Source organism: Rhinoderma darwinii, chromosome 11, assembly GCF_050947455.1.
Source record: "Rhinoderma darwinii isolate aRhiDar2 chromosome 11, aRhiDar2.hap1, whole genome shotgun sequence".
Taxonomy (NCBI): domain Eukaryota; kingdom Metazoa; phylum Chordata; class Amphibia; order Anura; family Rhinodermatidae; genus Rhinoderma; species Rhinoderma darwinii.
Genome location: NC_134697.1, coordinates 54,065,712 through 54,086,052, shown reverse-complemented (window position 1 = coordinate 54,086,052; position 20,341 = coordinate 54,065,712). Strand labels below are relative to the sequence as shown.

The following is a 20,341-nucleotide window of genomic DNA, read 5'->3' as shown; positions in this document are numbered from 1 at the left end:
GGGCAACGGGGAGCTTGTCTCTCCCTGTGTTACTCCTCCCGCTGCTTCCGGCTCAATGCCGCAAACAGCGGGAAGCTCAGCAACGGCCCCCTGACTCCTCCTTGTCCCTCCTCCACCTCCTCCTAACTCTCCCTCCAACTCTCCCTTACCTATTAACCCTTTCCCTACCAGTGAGGTCATGGAGGCTTCCCCTTAAGCCCTGCAGGCTGCGTCCAGCCTCTTCTGGAGATTTATCTGAATATGTGATTGGTTGTGAGTAGGGGGTAGAGATGATTTACATACAAACACAGGCTCTTGAGCGGGAGACCTACATATAAGATCCATGAGAGATAATACGGCCGACATGAAGAAAACTGGAATCAATAGCGGTTATCACTTTTATTTGTTTCTTATTTAAAGATACATTTTGTACAGACATTTTTACTGTCATTCTAAAAAGCTAATGCTAATTAAACTGAGCAGCTTCATGGACATTCCTTTGTATGGTCATTCCTGTAAACTATTTTGAAAGTGCAGGTCTCTCTGTCTTCCAAGACTTCACAGTCATATCCTTCAATGCTCATTGGCAAACCAAGCCTGTGTATAAATGGTAAACATATTATGTATTAGAAAAGAATTATAAACCAACGTTACTTGACGCTTCAGTGAGGTGTCCTAAGGTGAGCTCGGGGAGGACAGAAACCTCCTGTGGAGCATAAAGTAACTGATAGTAGATATGGGGGAAAGCAGCTTGGTATTTGACATTCTACCTCTCAGCTAGTCTTATTACAATAATTACATTACTTCTTTAAAGCACTTTGGTAGAAACATTTTCTTTGAAATCCTAAACCCCTTAAAGACAAAGCCTAATTTGGGCCTTAAAGAGGCTCTGTCACCAGATTTTGCAACCCCTATCTGCTATTGCAGCAGATCGGCGCTGCAATGTAGATTACAGTAACGTTTTTATTTTTAAAAAACGAGCATTTTTGGCCAAGTTATGACCATTTTTGTATTTATGCAAATGAGGCTTGCAAAAGTCCAAGTGGGCGTGTTTAAAGTAAAAGTCCAAGTGGGCGTGTATTATGTGCGTACATCGGGGCGTTTTTACTACTTTTACTAGCTGGGTGTTCTGACGAGAAGTATCATCCACTTCTCTTCAGAACGCCCAGCTTCTGGCAGTGCACAGACACACAGCGTGTTCTCGAGAGATCACGCTGTGACGTCACTCACTTCCTGCCCCATGTCCTGCATCGTGTCGGCCACATCGGCACCAGAGGCTACAGTTGATTCTGCAGCAGCATCAGCGTTTGCAGGTAAGTCGATGTAGCTACTTACCTGCAAACGCCGATGCTGCTGCAGAATCAACTGTAGCCTCTGGTGCCGATGTGTCCTCGCTCGTCCGACACGATGCAGGACCTGTGAGTGACGACACAGCGTGATCTCTCGAGAACACGGCTGTGTCTGCACTGCCAGAAGCTGGGCGTTCTGAAGAGAAGTGGATGATACTTCTCGTCAGAACGCCCAGCTAGTAAAAGTAGTAAAAACGCCCCGATGTACGCACATAATACACGCCCACTTGGACTTTTACTTTAAACACGCCCACTTGGACTTTTGCAAGCCTCATTTGCATAAATACAAAAATGGTCATAACTTGGCCAAAAATGCTCGTTTTTTAAAAATAAAAACGTTACTGTTACTGTAATCTACATTGCAGCGCCTATCTGCTGCAATAGCAGATAGGGGTTGCAAAATCTGGTGACAGAGCCTCTTTAAGGCTCAGAGCCCATTTTCAAATGTGACGTGTTAATTTATGTGGTAATAACTCTGGAATGTTTATACTTTTCCAAGCGATTCTGAGATTGTTTTCTCGTGACACATTGGACTTTATGTTAGTCGTAAAATTTGGTGAATATATTCAGTATTTATCTGTGAAAAATAGCAAAATTTGGAGAAAATGTGGAAATTTTTCTGAATTTAAATGTATCTGCTTGTAAGACAGATAGTAATACCACACAAAATACTTACTAGTTCACATTTCCCATATGTCTACTATATGTTGGCATCATTTTTGAACATTCTTTTATTTTTCTAGGATGTTACAAGGCTTAGAACATAAGCAGCAATTTCTCACATTTTGAAGAAAATTTTAAAAGCCTTTTTTTTAGGTACCAGTTCAGTTCTGAAGTGGCTTTGAGGGGCCTATATATTAGAAACCCCAATAAAACACCCCATTTTAAAAACTAGACCCTCAAAGTATTCAAAAGAGTATTTAGAAAGTTTCTTAACCCTTTAGGTGTATCATAGGAATTTAAAGCAAACTAGAGGTGAAATTTACAAATTTCATTTTTTTTTCTGTAAAACAGAAGCTTTTACCAGAGAAACGCAACTCAATATTTATTTCCCAGATTCTGCAGTTTTTAGAAATATCCCACATGTGGCTCTAGTGTGGTAATGGACTAAAGCATCGACTTCAGAAGCAAAGAAGCTTGGATTTTGAGGCCTCCGTTTTATTAGGCACCATGTCCGATTTGAAGAGGTCTTGTAGTGCCAAAACAGTGGAAACCCGCCAAAAGTTACCCCATTTGGCACTACATACGTAGTGCAGTATATTAGAGCTGTCAGCTACTCACTGACAGCAAGCATAGTGGGTACTGACTTTGTCAGCACCTACTAGGCTTCCGTAGATGGCATAGCCGGGGGCCATTGTTAGGTCTCCGGTTGCCAGAGCAACCATCGGCGCCCGCGATCATGTCGTGGGACGCCAATGGTGCTTTAACCCCTAAGAAGCCGCAATCGCTATTGAACACAGCCTCTAAGGGGTTAATCGGCAGGTATCACTGTGATCAGTCCCTGCTGAAGGAGCTGCGGCAACTGCTGTGCGAGACAGCAGTTGTCGCAGCTCCTGTATGTGCCGTTCCTCCCGTGACATACTATTCCGTCACTGAGCGCGAACGATGCGCTCATCATGACGGATTAGTACGTCAAGGAGCGGGAAGGGGTTAAACATATAGGGGAAGATTTTCTATTAAAAATGTGCCAGATTTCTGTTGCACATGCCGTGCGCCACATTTACTAATGCTTTGATATTTTAGAAACTTTGAGTCCAGGTCGACAAGGTGGAATGACTTAGAGGAAAGGGGCACCACAGTAGACCAATTTTTTGGCCACGAATTTTGGGCACAAAGTAAGCCAACCTAAAGGTGGCATTAGACAAAAGTGTCTAAAGATGCGCCAAATTTCTCATACAGTATGAGCCACTGATAAATGTGGTACATTTAGACTAGTTTTAAGCTGTCTAAATTTAAAACTGCCCCGTGATAGGACATGTAAAGAAGTGGGGGACATCATTGACATTTATGGTGTAACTATAAGATGCATCACAAAATTTCTGTTTGGTTATCCCACCTCTGGGAACCCAACCTATCGGGAGAATGGGGTCAGATTACTTACCACCACCATTGTGTCACGCAAAATAACCAGTGGTAGCCAAGAAAGGGAGACGTAGAAGAGAGCATTAAAGGCCATGTAAACCTTTGTATACTTTTTTAATAAAACGACATATTATGGTATTTTTAACAACTTTTTAATTGTTTTTTATTTTAAAATGTTTTGACTTTTTGAGATAGAAGCTGTAGCTTGTGCTCAAAGACAAATCTGTTAGGTCAGCGGGACTGACTGCTTCGGCTTTGAGCGCAAGATGCAGCCTCTATATATCCAGGATACATAGGAGCTGTATCTCAAAGAGTAAAAAAAACAAATTTTAATAAGAAAACAATTATAAACTTATTTATAATACAATAATACATGGATTATTGTGTTGTTTTTTGTAAATAAAAGTGTGCAAAGGTTTACATAGCCTTTAAAGTCTGTAATTTAAGGGAACATTAACACTGTCATTCTACAGTTCTCTGAAATATAAAAACAAATAGTCAGATCACTGCTTACAAGTAGTTTAAACTCCTCTAGTACCGTAATTGAATCCACTATAAGCACTAGACTACATACTCATGTTGACTTTTTTTTAAAAAAACATGTCTGTTGGTTTAAGATTTAATTTAAAAAAACAAAAAAAACTTACAAAGTACAACAGCTAACTGATCCATTGGGACGACAATAGCATTTCAGGCAATCTTTTGTTACCCATTCACTAGAAAAGGCATGGAGCTCATCCTGAAACATACATCCTGTAAATAATTGAAAAAAAGACAGACCATTAACTTTATACAGCATGTAGTTAATTATTATTTTAAAGAAGTGGTTCAGGATTAGCAAATCATGGCAGCATTCGTGAAGAAATAGCGTCACGCCGGTTCTTTTATTATGTCAGGTAATGCAGTTCAGCTCCATTGAAGTATACAACTGTGGCAATATTTTTTTAATCTTGAACGACCCTTTTAAGTAGCATCTTAAAATACTACGCTATTGATTCCGTCAAAGGGACGGAACCCTTACACAACGGAGACTAACGGAAACCATTGGCACCGTATCCGTCACCATTGAAATCAATGGTGATGCAAACGGAAACCTATGGTTTCTGTTTGTGTCAGCCAGGGCTCCGTTCCGACGGAAAGCTCAGACGGAACGTCAGAATGGAGCCCTGACGCAGATGTGAATGAAGCCTTAATTGGACAGTGACAGAGCGGCTCAGCTACATGTCCCTTTGACACTGGGCTTTAGAGACCACCCAGTTGTCAATTTATTAATATACATACTGGGCGCCAAACATAATGGGGATGATTCCAAAGGAATCCAGAGAAAAAAATAAAAGTGTTCTATCATCAAGGAGAAATGACAGGTCCTCTAATAGTAGCTAGTCTCTGCTCGGGACAATCATCAATTAACCAGAGCAGATACTGGCTACGAAGAAAGACTTTTAGGCTGGAGGACCCAACATGTCCATGCCTCCCATGGACAACCCATTGAGGAATACCATGTATGGACAGTCTATTAATGGATAAGGTGCAATTCTTTATTTCTCCTGTGATGGTGCTGCAGTGAAATTGAGAACTTGCTGCAAAGTTCACTAACAGATTAGAGATGATCGCTGGGGGTCCCAACAGCAGAACATCCTGTGATAAACCAATCGGGGAACTCTACTGGTTTAAAGGGGCTGGATGCTTTGGAAATCTTTTGTTAAAGGTTAGCACTGTGGATATCCTTTGACTAATTTCTTTCCGGACAGGGAAGAATAAATTTGGCCTAAAGTACAGATTTATGTGGTCATCAATAATATTTTTGCTGTAAAGTGGGCATTCTCCTCTTGACCAGATATTTAGTAATTGATGATCAAAGCATATTCTGTTACTTACCCTTTATATGTCTTCCACGTTTGGGGTTTTGCTGAAAGCAGGCTGCATTGCAAACAGTCAAGAAGATCCCAGCACCAAACACGATTACAAAAAGGTGTTTCTAAAAAAAAGGTACAAAAATAAGTCTAGTGAACAGTGTCAAGTTTCTACAATACAATTAATAGTACATAAAAGAGAAGCTCCAGGGACATGCCTGTAAAACACATACTAGCTAGTAAATAACAGTTATGATTCTACTTCCAACAAGGTGTACAGCAGCTATGTAAGTTACTTGGTTGGGGAGATCAGGAGCGGACATGCCATTGGTGCAACTTGTGCAGCCACACAAGGGTCAAGTAGATAAGGGGCCCACTGCCACCTTATAAACAGCACCCTACTGTCTATAGCGCACAGTTTGTGTCCGGCCCTGGGGAAGACATGCTTCTTTGGGTGAGATTTAGAAAGACTGATGGTTCACATGCCAGTCATAAGAAACAAGCTGGAGAAAAATTGCGAACAAGTTATTTAAAGTTGCAAACCTCTTTATAACTGTCACATATTCGACTGTTTGTGCGCCACAGAATAAAATAATTTCTGCATATGCCCCCTTTTTTAAGTGGCAAGAGCGGCAAAAACAGCCAAAAAGCTGCAATTGTTGCAAATTTTGGGCTGTTTGTGAGATTTTTACACCAGAAAACTGGCATAGAAACGTTGTTACATTCCCCCCTTAATATCTCCTAATACTTATGCAAAATTTCATCAGAAAGTCTGCTGAGGGGGCATGTCCTAATTCCTACTGTGTGATTCCTGACAGCTGCTGATCAGCTTAGTGCTGCTGTATGTAGTATTAACCCCCGAAAACCAATGTGTTTAATAAGGAACTGTCCTTCCATTAGTCCCCAGACAACCTGTAAGGCCTTTACCTGTGTGCTTTATTGCTGCTGTTGTATGCAGAGATAACCTCTTCTCTTATGTTACCCATCTGAGCAGCAAGGCTTTACAGCTTACATTGTATAATTATACAGAAGAATGTCAGTAGCAAAGCATTGGTGTTCAGGGAGCTCGTATATCTGTCTAGCAGAACTTATGTGAGGGTCATAGGCTCATTATCAGGACGGGTTTCCCCTGGCAACTAGCAGCTGTTTTACATTATACATTCATTACAGTGGGCTACATGAGGCAAGAATTCATTAAAATTACAGCTAAAACAGTAACAAATAAATTACAAAGTTTATTATTTTGCACAAGCAGTACAATTAGCTGAACTTGTCTAAAAGGTTGAGCTTCTCTGTAAAGTAGATACATAGAAGCTGCAGCGCTGAAACTAAGCAAAATGTTTAATACATGTATATTAGAAAAGTGCTTATAATCCACATAACCATACATTACAGTAAAAAAGTTTCAGAGGTTTTCATAGCCTTTCTGTTCAAAGCTATAGTATCTATACGTATTATCTAAGGAGGCCCCTTCTCACCACATTATAAGTGGCCTATAGTGTACATTATATCATCGGCGCTGTAATGTAAATTACAGCAGTGTTTCTTTTTATTTAGAAAAATCATTTTTGACGGAGTTATGACCTATATTAGCTTTATACTAATGAGCTTCTTAATGGACAATTGGGCGTGTTTTACTTTTTGACCAAGTGGGCATTGTACAGAGGAGTGTATGACGCTGACCTATCAGTGACCTATCAGTGACCAATCAGCGTCATACACTTCTCCCCATTCATTTACACAGCACATAGCGATATAGCTATATCGCTATGTGCAGCTATATCACTATGTACAGCCACATAAACACACTATAACGTTACTCAAGTGTCCTGACAGTGAATATACATTACCTCCAGCCAGGACGTGATGTGTATTCAGAATCCTGACATTTCTGTAGCGTCTGTGTGATATTTACAGCAAGGCTAGCGTAATCTCGCAAGATTACGATGTAACCTGTCATTTAAAACGAGATTACGCTTGCCTTGCTGTAAATCTCACAGAGACGCTACAGAAGTGTCTGGATTCTGAATACACATCACGTCCTGGCTGGAGGTAATGTATATTCATTGTCAGAACACTGCAGTAACGTTATAGTGTGTTTATGTGGCTGTACATAGTGATATAGCTATATCGCTATGTGCTGTGTAAATGAATGGAGAGAAGTGTATGACGCTGATTGGTCACTGATTGGTCAGCGTCATACACTTCTCTCCACAACGCCCACTTGGCCATATAGTAAAACACACCCAGTTGTCCATAGAGAAACTCATAAGCATAAAGCTAATATAGGTCATAACTCCGTCAAAAATTATTGTTTTTCTAAATAAAAAACACTGCTGTAATCTACATTATAGCGCCAATCATATTATGTACAATATAGGCCACTTATAATGTGGTCACAGAGCCTCTTAAGTTAACAAAAGATTTGAATGACACTAGTAACATAAATTCATATTGTTCTTACTACCCTTACATCTGCCACTACAGCTATCTACCTCCTTCAACTGACTGCCTGTACGCAGTTACGTACTGATGATACCACTCTTTGTACTGAACCCTTATTTCTAAGGCCCCATTCACACGAGCGTGAATCATGTCCGTGCGCTGTGCGTTGAAACAACGAACAGGACACGGACCCATAGATTTCAATGGGACCATTCACACATGCGTGATTTTTCACGCACCGAGAGTCCGCTGCGTCAAACTCACTGCATGTCCTATAGTAGTGCGTTATCACGCACCTACGCGTCCATTGAAGTCAAAGGGTGCGTGAAAACCACGCACCGCATACGGATGCAAGTGCATGTGCGGGGCGTGATTTGCCCATCAATTCAGTTGAAAATAATATTAATAAAAATAAAGATGTGCATTGCGAGTGTGTGAATAACGCATGCCCCTGGCAAAGCACACTGATGCATAATGCAACACACACGGACCCGATACAAGCGCGTTTTTCACGCGCATTAATTGGATACGCTCGTGTGAATGAGGCCTTAAAGATTACAAGCATATGTAGTAGGATTCCAAAATAATGTATCTAGTTTACTTTAGTTCTGATAAACATATAATTCAGAATAATTGTTTTTATGTATGTGCTGGCTTTAAATGTATTACCTATACATTTTTTATGGTGTACAGAGCCGCAGATGATGCTATATAACCAATAAATTACAATGCTGCTTACATAGTGAAAATACTAATATGTTTTACTAGGAGCTGCATAAACAATTCCTGAATATGCACTTATTGTCAGAATTGTACTATTTGTGGAGTGATAATAAATTTACAGCGCTGTAGGGACTTCAGATTTCCTAACTTTTACTTATATATTTGTTCTTATGTATTACGATTGAAAGCAAGCTTCGGTAACTTGTGACAAATGACGCTAGTGGGGCAGCCATGGGGAGTTCAAGTACCCCACTGCTGCTCCCATGTATTATGTGAATAAATCCAAATCATAATGTCAGTGATTCAGGGACAACTAAAGTGGCTCTATGATGGAGCTTCACTTAGTTCTTATATGTATGAAGAAGAGTTATAAAGTATTTGGAGGTATGGAGTTTAGCTATTAAAGGAGTTGTCTAAAATAAAAAAATAAAAAATCCAAAACAGGGCCACTCCATTGCTTTGTCTGGTATCGTAGCGCGTCTCCATTCAAGTGAAAACTCCAGCACCAGACAGAGCCCATAGACAAGACTCAACAATTTGGTACAGAGTATGTGGAACTTACAGATCCAGTACTACATGGCACTTTTATATTTTCTCGACATAATTCTTAAAGAGAAAACAATCTTAGAAAATGTTATCAATCAAGGAAAAAAAATTGAAACGATAGTAGTGTATAGACTTACCATTCTCTGCTGTAGCTTGGAATCAGTCTGAGCTCTGCACTCGGGTATTTATATTGATTTTGACTTCAATGGAACTGTTTAAGGTTACATTGTTTTGTAAGTGGTTTAAATCAAATATATTTTGGCTGTACTTTTTAGTGTTTAGTCCTTGTAGTTTGAACACACCCAAGATACAGCTAAGCTGATCTACAATGGTTTATTGTAAAAAGGCCCATAAAAGAGGGCAAACTGAAAACCCTGAGTATTGTTCTACTAAGAGCCTTGCTATTCAATCTATTCAATCTAAATTGAAACTGTACAGCAAGGTTCCTGTAATTAATGCAGCAACCAGAATATGGTGGCATTTAAGGGTCCGAACTTAGATCGCCATACAACATGTGAAGTGGCTTTACATTTTTTTTAGATCCAACGTTTTGTTCTGATTAATTTCATAATACATCTTTTGGAGCTATATTTTGATGATACAGAGCTCCAAACCCCCTGCATAGAGTGGATCAAAACATACAATTTTGACCGCCTGCAGCCATCTATAGGTGAAACTTACTGCATAATTGCAATATATTGAACTCAATAATAAAATACATGCCTAAGCTCCCTCTAGCTGTGTCTGTAGGCAGTTAGAATTTTATCATTTAAAACCATGGGAGAGAGTCACCTAGACTGGCATTTCTTCTCGCAGTAGAGATGAGCGAATTTCCCAAAATTTGTTTCAAGTCGGCTATAATCAAATAAGCCATCCAATCACTTTGAAGTAGGGTAATTTTTATTAAATGGGGCATTTCTTGAACTTACTTTATGTTTTGGAACCTCTGGAGCCTGAAAACATAAGGTATTGCCTAAAAATCATCCAAGTAAAAAGTTGGCCCTAAAAACCTCCTGGAACTGTGTAAAAAATCATATATGGAGTGTTATTCAGCACATGATGTATGTCTTCAGTGGCAAAAGCTGGGCATAGTATTTTGGGCCCTGAAATAGCATAATGGTGGGAACTTTGCAATTTTCACTTTGCACCATCCCCTAATAATAATAATAATAATAATATTCTTTATTTATATAGCGCCAACATATTCCGCAGCACTTTACAATTAAGGGGGTACATTGTACAGGCAATATCAGATACTACGTAGTGACAAAACAAATTTACAGTTCAAACAAGAGGAGTGAGGACCCTTCTCGCAAGAGCTTACAATCTATGAGGAAATAAGGGAGAGACAAAATATGAAAAATGCTTGTTAAGTACAATGGTCGAGCCATCTTTTATACATATATATGGTAGTCGCATAAAGCTGCATGAGCCGGTCACCAGCCAGTCTCTGTGTATGACAGAAGTAAAAAGAAGTGTTTTATATATTTATATCTATGTACATGTGAGTGCAGATATTCCTCCAGAGATAGGTGTGTATCTCTACCCTCCGGGGGAGGGGGAGAAGACAGTGGACACATCCAATGCATTCCAATGGCCTGCCCTCCCCCCTCGCCAGGTAATGAGATTCCATGGGGGGAGCCATAAACAGTCCCATTGCCTCCCCCCTTTCACGTGCATGAGCATGTGGTGTCATACAGACGGGTACGGACAAGGTATTAGAGGGGCAACAGGCATGCTGATCCCTCTCTTGCTCCTGCCTCCCTCACCAGACACTAACAGCTCTCTTGTTCCTGACTCACCAACCTAGGACCACATGCATTTCTAAGTATCCTCCCCCTCGCTCTCCCCTCTCCTACCCTTCTCCCCATAAACCCTACTTTCCCTGGTAATCCTTTTCCTTCCCTGGTCTACAGATTTCCTCTGGTATTTAACCCCTTGAGTGTATAGGGAAAGTTAGAGCCAGGTGGGGGTGGCTCACAGAAGCAAGCATGAGTGAGTGCACTGTAACATGTATGTATGTTTAGATAAGTGGGTGGTGGTGTAGTATAGTCAGGGCCGCCATCAGGAATTTCAGGGCCCCCTACAGCTACATTTTCTGTGCCCCCCTACCGTGGCACCGCCTGTTAACGGTACTCCGTCCAGTACTATATCATGGTACACAGGGCCGCCATCAGGGGGGGTATTAGGGGTACTGATGTGAGAGGCCCGGCCAAACCTAATTGAAAGGGCTCCCGGCAAACTGCCGCGACTTGCCTTTGGTAGAAAAAAAACAGGCCCCTGCAATGGGGCCCGTTTTTTTCACCAAAAGAATGTCATGAGCTGCGGGCCCCCCTTTCAATTAGGTTTGGCCGGGCTTCTCACATCAGTACCCCTAATACCCCCCCTGATGGCGGCCCTGGGTAGCATGGGGGCCGTCAAACACCGCCGCCCGTGCGACCGATCACGCGCACCCGCAAACTCCCGCGCATGCGGACCGGCGACCGCCTGGAAGCGCGCACCGAATTTTGAGGCAGATTTTGACCTGCCCACACTATCTTGCCGCGTTTTTTGCCTGCGGCGATTGAGGACAGCAGACAGAAAACGCAGCGAAAAATGCATTTTCTGCCTCCCATTGATTTCGATGGGAGGTCAGAGGCGGAACCGCGGCAAGAAAGGACGTGCTGCTTTTTCTTTTTTCCGCGACTGGCTCCCATTGATTTCAGATTAAATCAATGGGAGGCGGTTTTGTAAGTTGTTTGGTGCTGATTCTGACGCAGCGTCAGAGTCAATATCAAGGCCCAAAAACTCTGAACTGGGCCTTATTGTTAGGGCTTATTCAGACGAACGTGTAATACGTCCGTGAAACGTGTGTGATTTTCACGCGCCTCGCACGGACCTATGTTACTCTATGGTGCCGTGCAGACTGTCAGTGATTTTCACGCAGCGCGAGTCCGCTGCGTAAAACTCACGACATGTCTGATATTTGTGCATTGTTCGCGCATCACGCACCCATTGAAGTCAATGGGTGCGTGAAAATCACTCCCAGCACTTCCGCAGCCGTATAAACTATAAATGAAAACAGAAAAGCACCACGTGCTACAAACATACAAACAGAGTGTCATAATGATGGCGGCTGCGCGAAAATCACCTAGCCACGCATCATACGCTGCTGACACACGGAGCTGTTATGGACCTTTTGCAAGCGCAAAACGCCACGTTTTTGCGCGCGCAAAAAGCACACGCTTGTGTAAATCCGGCCTTAGGGTAGGAACACACTAGGCATGAACACTGCGGATTTTATGCAACACATTTTATTGTGGAAAATCCGCAGCGTATCACAGTCGCAGCAGAGTGGATGAGATTAGAACAAATCTCATCCACACGCTGCAAAAATAATGGACCTGCAGTGCGGCTTTTTGGCTTTTTAAGCCGCAGCATGTCAATGTATTCTGTGGAATCGCTGCTCCTCTGTTGCGGAAATGCTGCGGTTCTGCCGCAAAAATCACAAATGAGAAAAAAAAAAAAAGCCACTTTTTTAAATTTATAAAAAAGTTTAGACTTACCCCGGCCGTAGTCCTGGTGACGCGATCCTCTATTCTTAGCGCAGCCCCGCCTCCTGTCATGACGTTTCATCCCATGTGACTGCTGCAGCGGTCACATGGTCTACAGCGTCATCCCAGGAGGCGGGGCTACGTTCAGAAGAGAGAGATGCGTCACCAGGACTACGGCCGGGGTAAGTCTAAACTTTTTTTTCCCTGCAGGATTCCCGCAGCGGACACGCCTCACCAAACCTGCACCACTATTTGGTGCGGTTTTGCTGGCGGAATTCCCTGCGGCTCCCGGGATAAGCTGTGTAGTTTTACTCAGCATATCCGCCTAGTGTGTCCCTTATGATGTCGCTCCTGGAGCTGCTGCCGCTCTCTAAATAGGCAGTTGGTCCAGTAGAATTTGGAATTCTTTTTTTTTTGTGAACCAGCTTAAAAAAATACAAAACTTTTGTGTTAGGGCCTGTTCACATCACTGTTCGCTTCCGCTCCGGGGTTCCTTCTGAGGTTTCTGTCGGGTGAACCCCGCAACGGAAAGTGAAAGTGACAGCACAGCTTCCGTTTGCATCACCATTAGCGCAGTCGACTGCGCTATTAATTCCGTCCGAAAACCAGCCGGAATGGTGACGAACGGAAACCATTAGCGATGTTTCCGTCACCATTGAGATCAATGGTGACTGAAACGGAAGCTGTGCTGTCACTTTCACTTTCCGTTGCGGGGTTCACCCGACAGAAACCTCAGACGGAACCCCGGAACGGAAGCGAACGGTGATGTGAACAGGCCCTAACACAAAAGTTTTGTATTTTTTTAAGCTGGTTCACAAAAAAAAATAATTCCAAATTCTACTGGACCAACTGCCTATTTAGAGAGCGGCAGCAGCTCCAGGAGCGACATCATAAGGGACACATTAGGCGGATATGCTGAGTAAAACTCCACAGCTTATCCCGGGAGCCGCAGGGAATTCTGCCAGCAAAACCGCACCAAATAGTGGCGCAGGTTTGGTGAGGCGTGTCCGCTGCGGGAATCCTGCAGGGAAAAAAAAGTTTAGACTTACCCCGGCCGTAGTCCTGGTGACGCGATCCTCTATTCTTAGCGCAGCCCCGCCTCCTGTCATGACGTTTCATCCCATGTGACTGCTGCAGCGGTCACATGGTCTACAGCGTCATCCCAGGAGGCGGGGCTACGTTCAGAAGAGAGAGATGCGTCACCAGGACTACGGCCGGGGTAAGTCTAAACTTTTTTTTCCCTGCAGGATTCCCGCAGCGGACACGCCTCACCAAACCTGCACCACTATTTGGTGCGGTTTTGCTGGCGGAATTCCCTGCGGCTCCCGGGATAAGCTGTGTAGTTTTACTCAGCATATCCGCCTAGTGTGTCCCTTATGATGTCGCTCCTGGAGCTGCTGCCGCTCTCTAAATAGGCAGTTGGTCCAGTAGAATTTGGAATTCTTTTTTTTTGTGAACCAGCTTAAAAAAATACAAAACTTTTGTGTTAGGGCCTGTTCACATCACTGTTCGCTTCCGCTCCGGGGTTCCTTCTGAGGTTTCTGTCGGGTGAACCCCGCAACGGAAAGTGAAAGTGACAGCACAGCTTCCGTTTGCATCACCATTAGCGCAGTCGACTGCGCTATTAATTCCGTCCGAAAACCAGCCGGAATGGTGACGAACGGAAACCATTAGCGATGTTTCCGTCACCATTGAGATCAATGGTGACTGAAACGGAAGCTGTGCTGTCACTTTCACTTTCCGTTGCGGGGTTCACCCGACAGAAACCTCAGACGGAACCCCGGAACGGAAGCGAACGGTGATGTGAACAGGCCCTAACACAAAAGTTTTGTATTTTTTTAAGCTGGTTCACAAAAAAAAATAATTCCAAATTCTACTGGACCAACTGCCTATTTAGAGAGCGGCAGCAGCTCCAGGAGCGACATCATAAGGGACACATTAGGCGGATATGCTGAGTAAAACTCCACAGCTTATCCCGGGAGCCGCAGGGAATTCTGCCAGCAAAACCGCACCAAATAGTGGCGCAGGTTTGGTGAGGCGTGTCCGCTGCGGGAATCCTGCAGGGAAAAAAAAGTTTAGACTTGCCCCGGCCGTAGTTTAGGTGACTCTCTCTTCTGAACGTAGCCCCGCCTCCTGGGATGACGCTGTAGACCATGTGACCGCTGCATCAGTCACATGGGATGAAACGTCATGACAGGAGGCTGAGCTGCGTTAAGAATAGAGGATCGCGTCACCAGGACTACGGCCGGGGCAAGTCTAAACTTTATCAATTTAAAAAAGTACCTTTTTTTTCTTCTCTTGTGTGATTTTTGCGGCAGAACCGCAGCATTTCCGCATCAGAGGAGCGGCGATTCCACAGAATACATTGACATTCGACTTAAAAAGCCAAAAAGCCGCACTGCAGGTCCATTATTTTTGCAGCGTGTGGATGAGATTTGTTCTAATCTCACCCACTCGGCTGCGACTGTAATACGCTGCGGATTATCCACAATAAAATGTGTTGCATAAAATCCGCAGTGTTCATGCCTAGTGTGTTCCTACCCTAAGGCCGGATTTACACGAGCGTGTGCTTTTTGCACGCGCAAAAAACGTGGCGTTTTGCGCATGCAAAAGGTCCATAACCGCTCCGTGTGTCAGCAGCGTATGATGCGCGGCTGCGTGATTTTTGCGCAGCCGCCATCATTATGACACTCTGTTTGTATGTTTGTAGCACGTGGTGCTTTTCTAATTTCATTCATAGTTTATACGGCTGCGGAAGTGCTGGGCGTGATTTTCACGCACCCATTGACTTCAATGGGTGCGTGATGCGCGAACAATGCACAAATATCGGACATGTCGTGAGTTTTACGCAGCGGACACACGGACACACGCTGCGTGAAAATCACTGACAGGCTGCACGGCCCCATAGAGTAACATAGGTCCGTGCGAGGCGAGTGAAAATCACGCACGTTGCACGGATGTATTACACGTTCGTCTGAATAAGCCCTAACAATAAGGCCCAGTTCGCAGAGTTTTTGGGCCTTGATATTGACTCGGACACTGCGTCAGAATCAGCACCAAAAAACTTCCAAAACCGCCTCCCATTGATTTAATCTGAAATCAATGGGAGCCAGTCGCGGAAAAAAGAAAAAGCAGCACGTCCTTTCTTGCCGCGGTTCCGCCTCTGACCTCCCATCTAAATCAATGGGAGGCAGAAAATGCATTTTTCGCTGCGTTTTTTGTCTGCTGTCCTCAATCGCAGCGGGCAAAAAACGCAGCAAAAAAACGCGGCAAGATAGTGTGGGCAGGGCAAAATCTGCCTCAAAATTCTTTAAGGAATTTTGAGGCAGATTTTTTTTTGCCTGCAAAATACTGTGTGAACAGGGCCATACATAAACAACACTTTGAGATAATTTACTCACTGTCAGAAGAGCTGCTCCCACTCCAGTCCTCTTCCGGCGATGTCTTCCAGGGGAGGTCTACGGTCCAGACGTCCAGTCCTTCACCTCCAGCCAGGCTCCAGGTAAGTTTTGTCCATGTGTGTCCGCGGCTGCGCGCGCTTCGTTCGCGGGTGCGCGCGCGGCCGGTCGCGGGTGCGCGCGCTTCGTTTGCGGGTGCGCGCGCGGTCGATCGCGGGTGCGCGCGCGGGCGGTCTCCAGTGCGGGCGTTCGTGGATGCGCGCTCGCGAGTGCGCACGTGCGGGAGTTTCATTGTGCGCGCGATCGGGTGCGCGCGCGGGCGGACGCTTTGACGGCCCCCCATGACGAGGGGAGGGGGCCCGCAACAGCAGCAGCAGCAGCAGCAGCTCACGACATTCTTTTGGTGAAAAAAACGGGCCCCATTGCAGGGGCCCGTTTTTTCCTACCAAAAGAATGTCGAGGCAGTTGCCGGGCCCCCCTTTCAATTAGGTTTGGCCGGGCCCCTCACACCACTACCCCTAATACCCCCCTGATGGCGGCCCTGAGTATAGTACTGTTGATTTCTTATACTGTGCCACGTATAGTGTGAGTATACTCAATACATATTAACTTATTATGTGTATTGTGGTATACTGATACTATACTGTGAATATTTACTGTGTTTCGTGTATTTTATATCTAAGAGTGATTACTGTTTGTATTAATAAATATTATCTTGGGGGCGTGGCTTGGACATGGCGCTGACCAGACGTGCTGCTTGAGAGCTCCGTTCCTGCACTTCCATAACCCGCTCATAAGCATACTATAAGACACACTTGAACCTTCCTAAATGGTCAGGAAATCTAAGGCAACCACGGGGACTCCATACTGTACGAGGCAGATGTCTTCAGCCGGCTCCATTCAGCGATTTCTCACCGACGCTGCTGCCGGGCCGTCTCCCAAGATGGCGCCGTTGGAGGGGAGACGAACTGGACCAGGATTCCCGCTTGCAGAGGAGTCTTCTTCGGGAGTTGCCGCTGCAGCTGCAGCATCAGGTAACGACAGCACCCCCTCTCCGGTCTTTGGCTCCCAGGGTTCGTTTCCTTCCCTGCTGGCAGGGGTGGAGATGGGCCCTTCTGGAACTGTCATGGCGCTTCCCGCTCCGTCCTGCTCGCCACGTGGGGTCAGTCATGGCGCCCGGGTCTCTCATTCCTCATCCTCTGGCATGCTGGGGTCTGCATCAATGCCTGCGTCTCCTCGGGATCTGGATCTTCATTTCTCCCCTCACATGAATGGCTCTGCTAGCATGGGAGATGATTTACAGGGCCTGAGACAACAGCTCGCCACATTGCCCACTAAACAGGACATGGAGCTTTATGTGAATCGTCTTGAGATGACTTATAAATCAGAGATACAGGCTCTTACAACTAATGTCTCTCAATTGTCCGATCAAGTTCAGCGCATAGAAGGCGATGTTTCCTCTGTTACACAGCAGCAAGTCTCTCATGCAGAACGGCTGGATCAGCACTCCCAGCAAATTCATGCTTTATTTAACCTGGCTGAAGATCATGAGAATCGGAATCGCCGTAACAACATTCGGCTCCGGGGCATTCCTGAGGATATATCTTCGGGGCAACTCATACCTGTCTTACAGTCTTTGTTTAACTCCCTGCTGGAACGTCCTGCTGATGATCCATTGGAACTGGATAGGGCTCACAGGACTCTTGGCCCCCGTAACCCGGATCCTGATAGGCCTAGAGATGTGATATGCCGTGTCCATTTTTTCTCTCTGAAGGAGCAGATCATGAGGAAGGCCCGAGATAAAGGAGAAGTCTTATTACAAGGGGTCAAGATCCAGTTGTTATCCGACTTGTCCAAGATGACCCTGGACAAACGCCGAGTGCTTCGTCCTTTACTGGATGTGCTGAGAGAGCATGAGATCTCCTATTCCTGGGGTCACCCCTTCCAGCTACAGGTCCGCAGAGATGGGACATTGCTGAGTGTTCGAGACCCAGGGGATGTCCCGGACTTCTGTGCTGCCCTCCAGGTGCCGAGAGTTTCCCTGCCTGATTGGCCGTATGTCCCTCTTCCACCACAGCGCTCAAGGCCGCGCCGGCATGGTCGTTCTCCCGCTTCTCCAATGGGTCGTCCTGGGGGGCGACGTGCTGATCCGCTGTGATTTTGTATAGAGGTTTCTTGGTCAGCCAGCAGTCGGCCTAGGCCGGTTAAGCTCTATTGTTATTGCTTATATCTTGAGAGGCGAAGGTCTGATGTGTGTCTTATAATACCCAGTTATGCCTGTACTTTCGCCCTAGGTAGGGGCTGCAGGTGTTCAGATTGATCAGTTGCCCGGGATTAATTAATGTTCTTCAGCTGCCAGTACTACTGCACCATGTATGTTATGTGATTATCTACGTTGTTACTAATTACATGCCTGTGCATTCATGCGGTAACTGTGTAAATTTCCGGGAATGTATGTTATGTTGGCATCTCTGTTTTGATCCTGACCAAATGTCGGCCATTATTTCACTTTCTCGGGATATTGAGCTAATTGCCTTGATGTTCTTTCCATTCAAGTGTTGGTTCTAAGATGTGTGATATTTGCACTGCGTTGGGGGGTGCGGGGCACTGGCTAGACCTTGTCCTGACACTTCTCCTCTTAGGGACTCTACTTAGCACATTGCTCTACGAGCTCCTTCAGTGAGTGGTGGCAATGGCACAATTGAAGACTTGTACCTTTAATGCTAGGGGGCTTAATGTCCCAGAAAAACGCTCACAAATCTTATATAACATGCATAAAGAGCGGGTACATATTTTGTTCCTGCAAGAAACTCACTTTCAGACGGGCCATACGCCACAGTTCACGAATGGATATTTTCCGGCCTGGTTCCACAGTACCAACCCGGAATCCAAGTCCAAGGGTGCCAGTATAGGTATTCATAAGTCACTCTCACATAAAATTTTGGATGTTCTGGTTGACCCGGACGGTAGATATGTTTTTCTCAAGCTATCCATACGTAATAAGATCTTTACTCTGGCTAATCTGTACCTCCCCAATAAGGACCAGGCATGAGTAGGCCGGTTGTATTTAAGGAAATTGGAGGAGTTCACTGAGGGCGTTCTAATTGTTGGAGGTGATTTTAATCTGACTTTTGATTCCAGACTTGACACCTCCTCGGGCAGGTCTGTTGTTCCTAAGTCACATTTGGGGGTACTGAAAAATGTGATGCATTCCATGCAGTTGATTGACGTGTGGAGGATCCTACACCCTCAGGTAAGAGAATACACTTATTTCTCCTCATTGCATAACATGTACAGTAGGATAGACGCTTTTTTGATTAGCCACCACTTGCTTACCTGGCACCCTACCTCTGACGTGGGCCCTATGATTTGGTCGGACCATGCACCTGTGTTTCTGACCCTTACATTTCCTAATTCGATGCCTAATTTCCAATCCTGGAAACTTAATGACAACTTGTTGCGGGATGCAGTATGCGTGGCGGCAATTAAAGATTCACTTACCGGTTTCTTTGAGGTTCATGAACATGAAGCTACTCCCTTGCCACTCCAGTGGGAGGCACTGAAGTGTGTCATTCGAGGGGTACTGATACAACATGGGGCGCGGTTGAAGCGTGAAAAGGGGTTTGCTATTGCACGTCTCTTGATTCAGATACGGGATTTGGAATCCTGTCATAAACGGGTTCCATCCTCACAGATTTTTGCAGAGCTCACTACAGCGAGAGAATCCTTGCGTTCTTTGATAGATCAGTCGCATGCTCGGTTCAGGGATCGGATGTGCAAGCACTCATACGAATATGCAGATAAATGCGGTAGGTCACTGGCACGGATACTGCATCCCCGTACACAAGCGTCATATATCCCTAAAGTTTCATCTCCCTCGGGCGTTGAGGTTCATGACCCGGTTGGTATTACTGACTGCTTTAAACGCTATTACTCGGCGCTATACAATATTAAAGGCCAATTTCATGATATGCAGGCAGAATTGTTACGGGATAAAATAGACCGCTATGTTCATGATACTGCGTTGCCGACCTTGGAGGAGGGGGTAGCTTTGGAGCTTGAGGAGGATTTTTTGGAAACTGAAGTGGAGCGTGCTATTGGAGAGTCGCCCTTGGGCAAAAACCCGGGGCCCGATGGGTTTAATAACAAATTTTATAAGGCATTTAAAGATCAACTGGCTCCTTTTCTGACGAAAGTTTTTAACTCGGTGTCCTCCTCATGTCCCTTTGCGCCTCAATCCCTCGAGGCTCATATAACTCTTCTACCAAAACCAGGCAAGGACCCAACGGTGTGCGCAAACTTCAGGCCCATATCGCTAATTAATGTAGATGTGAAGCCTTTCGCGAAGCTGCTTGCCTCTAGGTTATCGCCGTTACTACCTGGCTTGATCGTGGATGATCAGGTGGGGTTTGTATGTGGTCGGGAAGCGCGGG

At 44.9% G+C, this 20,341-nt stretch overlaps 1 long non-coding RNA gene across 4 annotated transcripts; it reads right to left on the bottom strand.

The window, feature by feature from the left end:
• Positions 1 to 363: 363 nt before the first annotated feature.
• LOC142663882 (uncharacterized) lies at positions 364 to 16,016 on the bottom strand. 4 transcript variants are annotated; one of them, XR_012851152.1, is made up of 4 exons: positions 15,912 to 16,016; positions 5,289 to 5,388; positions 4,058 to 4,163; positions 364 to 576 (listed from the first exon to the last, which is right to left on the bottom strand). It is a non-coding gene; the product is annotated as an uncharacterized LOC142663882 (long non-coding RNA). The 4 variants fall into 4 exon arrangements; XR_012851154.1 differs by lacking the exon at positions 15,912 to 16,016 and adding an exon at positions 12,523 to 12,540; XR_012851153.1 differs by lacking the exon at positions 15,912 to 16,016 and adding an exon at positions 9,115 to 9,207.
• Between the last annotated feature and the right edge of the window lie 4,325 nt (positions 16,017 to 20,341).